Source organism: Dipteris shenzhenensis, chromosome 28 (assembly GCF_047967505.1).
Source record: "Dipteris shenzhenensis isolate YYH24624 ecotype China chromosome 28, Dip_SZ_1.0, whole genome shotgun sequence".
Taxonomy (NCBI): domain Eukaryota; kingdom Viridiplantae; phylum Streptophyta; class Polypodiopsida; order Gleicheniales; family Dipteridaceae; genus Dipteris; species Dipteris shenzhenensis.
In genome coordinates, this window is record NC_141623.1 from 14,348,713 (window position 1) to 14,352,926 (window position 4,214).

Genomic DNA, 4,214 nt, shown 5'->3' on the forward strand with positions numbered 1-4,214 from the left:
TGAGAGACATAGGCTAAGTGTGGTAAGCAAACATGGTGCATGTATGTGTAAAAGGAACATGTACCATCATGGTTGAGGTAATGAAGGCTTTTGCATTCATTGGGGGTTGCAGGGTTTAGGAAGAGGTTAAGGGTTTAGAAGGAGGTTCCAAGGTATAGAAGGAGTTCTAGGGTTTAGAAGGAGTTAAGGAGCTCCAAGGTTTAGAAGGAGAATCCAAGGTTCAGGGTAGAGTACATGGTGGAGAACTCGTCTCCCTCATAGATCATGGAGTTTAAAGGTTGAGGAACAAAGGGTTTAGGAGGAGCATAAGAGTGGGAGAGGAAGAAGGTGTAAGAGCATGGGGGAAAGAAGAGAGAGGAGGGAGGAGAGAGGAGAAGAGAGGAGGAGGAGGAGAAGGGAGGAGGAGGAGGAGAAGGGAGAGGAGGAGGAAGAGGGAGGAGGAGGGAAGAGGAGAGAGAGAGGATGAGTTGCAAGGTTGGAGGAGAGGGGAGGAGGAGTTGCAAGGTCAGGACATGCTTTTGGACGTGGAGTGTAAGGAAGCATGGACACTTGAGACAATTACTTGGAATACCAAAGTAGAACGCAACACAATGCCCCAAAGAGTGTGGGCTTCATTCCATTATGGGGTATTTATACAAGTTGGAGAGCTTCTCTCTCTGTATGTAGGAATTGTAACACATTCTCTCTCTACATGTAGGAAGTGTAACACATTCTCTCTCTACATGTAGAAAGTGTAACATATTCTCTCTCTACATGTAGAACTTGCATGTACAAGTTGTATGTAGAACTTGCATGTACAAGTTCTATGTAGAACTTGCATGTACAAGTCGCATGTAGAAGTTGCATGTAGAAGTTGTATGTAGAAGTCGTATGTAGAAGTCGTATGTAGAACTTGCATGTACAACTCGCATGTAGGAGTTGTATGTAGAACTTGCATGTAGAACATGCAAGTTGGATTTCTAAGAGAGATTATTTCTAGCCTTATGCAAGTACAAGTGGAGCTTTGCTGCTACTCTACACACACATTCTGTTGTACCTAAGTCCATGTTGGCACAGAGACAACATACTCCCGGATCCATTTTATTACTAGTCCTCGGGTTATGGCTGATTGCGAGCACGTACCTAGGTTGCCATGCTTTTAGTCCAGTGGCTGTGGAACTTGTGGCAGGCCAGTCGATCCTGCTGTAAAGCTTTAGCACCATACAATTTTTGTGCAATTTCCAAGTAGCCTGTATCCACCATTTGCTCGAACAGAGACATGTGGCATGCTTCTAAGAAGATCACTCTTTGATAGAGTCGACTTGTATTCTGAGAATCAACCCTTTCATTGGGATTAAAGCTGAGTGGAGGCAAATGGGAATCAAGGTAACATGGGACTTCCAGAATGAATTCCAATGTTTTACATAATATAGCACTTAGGCGAAGGAAGCGATCAATGTTGCCACGCATTATTTTCTCATGCTGCTGAAGTGCTCAGACCATTGTGCCTTGGATATTCCATTCTACACCAGAGTATGGTTCGATCATTGGCCAATTAATGGTTCGATCTTTAGCCAAAGTGTGTATGTTGGCTTCCCATTTTTTATGCCATGGAACTGCATAGAACTTGTGATGGGTTCTGAGACATGGAGGTGCCCGTAAGTATGCCTTTAAGAAGATTACATCAAAGAGCTTGGGATGGCACCAATCAAGTTGTGGATCCAACTTGCTAATCCAACCTTCACTAATTTGATGCTGACGAAGGTTGGTAGGAAAGTTGTCCAGGGTCCATCCAACTCGAGTTTTCATATCAGGATATTTGCTCCAAAATTCCTTGATGGGGTTACTGGGAAGTGGTATCTCATCAAAATCATACCCATGATTGGAACTTGGCATGGGCATATGAATTGGATTATCCGGATCCTGATATTCAAAATCAAATACTGTGTCATTTTTTGCTGATGGAAGCAGGGAGAGAATCTGGGGACATAGAGGAGAAATATGGCAGAGTGATAGTTGTGGAAGGGGGAGCAGAGGGGAGGGAGGGAAGAACTGGGCAAATGGTTTGAGCATCTTGGTAATCCTTAAGGGTAGGATTAGCAAGGGAGGGGAAAAAGCTAGGTGTGAGGGGCTCGTAAGTTTGTGACTGTTGGGTTAGTTAAAAATGGTGAGAGGCATGAGCAAAGAGACGATGGGGGTAATAAATGTTAGGATGGAGCTCGGGGAAGGTTAAGAGGGTGGTAGCAGCAAGGGTAAGTGAGGTTATGAGGTTGGCAAAAAGAGTGGTTAGATATGGGAAGTTGGATGTGAGATAGGACCTGTCATCTTCCGACACTTCTTTTTGCTGGTGCGATGGGATGATCAGCTGCATGGGTGGGATGTCAGTTATGTCATGCCTTGCAAATAATAGGGATGGACTTTGTAGCAATGGCAACAAACCTGCAATAACCCTGAGGGGAGGACTACCTATGAGGCATACATATGTAATGAAAGCATCCATCTTGAGTGTTATAAACCCGGCATGTGTAGACAGGCAAAATATATTTTTCTCATCTTCAGACAAGTCTTGGCAAATTATGCGTAGGGTTTTAGTCCTGATGGAATGTTCCCATTTGATTGTTGGATGAGCAGATATGATCCTGAGTTGGAGTTGCTTCCATTGGATAAGCATGCGTACGTTGAGGTGATCTTCCACTCGTAGAGCAGCCACAAGCTCTTGGTACACCACTATTGTGCATTGTAATGGGGCGTCATTGGTGTTTCTTCCAATGCCTCATTGTTGTGCACTAGCAATTGGAGTTCAAGCTTGGAGATGATTATCTTTAGGGAGTGCATCTTATTCATTTTTTCTTTGTATTGATGGTAGATGGTTGTGTATGCCTCCTTAAGCTTTCTCATTTGCAAGGTGACCTTTGCCTGTTGAGGAATGTCTTCGGTGGTATTGGACCATTGGTCCAAGACTTGTGCTTGTGAAGTACTGGCCTCTTGAACGGTAGCAAGTTGGTCCTTTAAGATTCTGCATTCCCTTGTAAGCTCATCAATGTTGAAGGCACGTACTGCTAGAGATTGTTTCATGTCTTCAAGGTTGTCTTTGCAATCCTGGAGCTCTTCTTATTTGTGAATTAGAGTGAGTCGACTTGGGCCACTACCTCCATCTGTTGTGCATGTGCGGATGTCAAGGAGTTATGGTAGGTCTGTAGGATTGCCATTGCTTCTACTGCCGTAGTCAGCTGTGTTTGACTTTGGTGGAGGTTGGAGGTCACATCCCTTACTGCCTTCTCTTGAAAGTTGGAGAGCTTGGTTCATGGCACTTCTTCTACCTCCTTCTCATCTATCTGTGCATGAAGGTCCTTGACCTCTATGGCGATTTCTTGGAATTGGTCTTCGATTTTTGATGTAGTTTGCCTTTCCAATTCTCTTGCATATTCTTCCTTGGCCAAGCTAGTGAATAGTTCTGAGATTTGGATCATTTGGCTAGCTTGATGTTGGAGAATGATAGACGGTGATGAGGTCTGGCGATATTGCTGATACAAGTGGTGCCCATGTGGCCATCCCGATGATTCTATAGTACTTGGGGGAGGTTGTTCCAATGGCATTTTAGTCCCTTGTGTATAATAGTCATACGGTTGATCTGGCACTAGCTCCCCTTATGGCTCATCGACTGGCATGGCGTCGATGGGTAGTTCAAGTGCTGATGTAGCCTCAGGCTCTGGTGCTGATCTTTCCTCAGGTTCAGGTGCCGATCTTGTCTCGAACTCTAGTTGTTGTTGTTGGTGAAGACATGTTGGTTGCAGTTGTGCACCAAGCTGTAGCATCTCGTGGGGCAATTCTGCAATCCTCACCTCTAGAATAGGTATTTCTACTAAGGCATCTGCACTTATCAATGTGATAGTAGGAGAAGTTGGTGATGGCTCCCATACTGATGAGAAGGGTATGTCCAACTCCTCAATTGGTTTTGGTGACTGGGGTAGAGTCATTTCTCTTTTTGTAGTTCTTTTTTTATGATTATAGCCAATAAGTGTGGAATTTTACATTTTTGGCCTGAAGAACCATCAAGTTTCTTTGTAAAGAAGATGATGAAGTGCTGGACCCAGTCTTGTTTTAGCTTCCTGCTCAGCAAAACAAATGTGTGAAGTGGAAGGGAGCGATTCCTGCCGCACTTAACCCCCATGATTGTGGATAGGAATTGTGCTGCTTCCTTGAGGTGATGGTCAAGGATTATGCGAAGCAATATG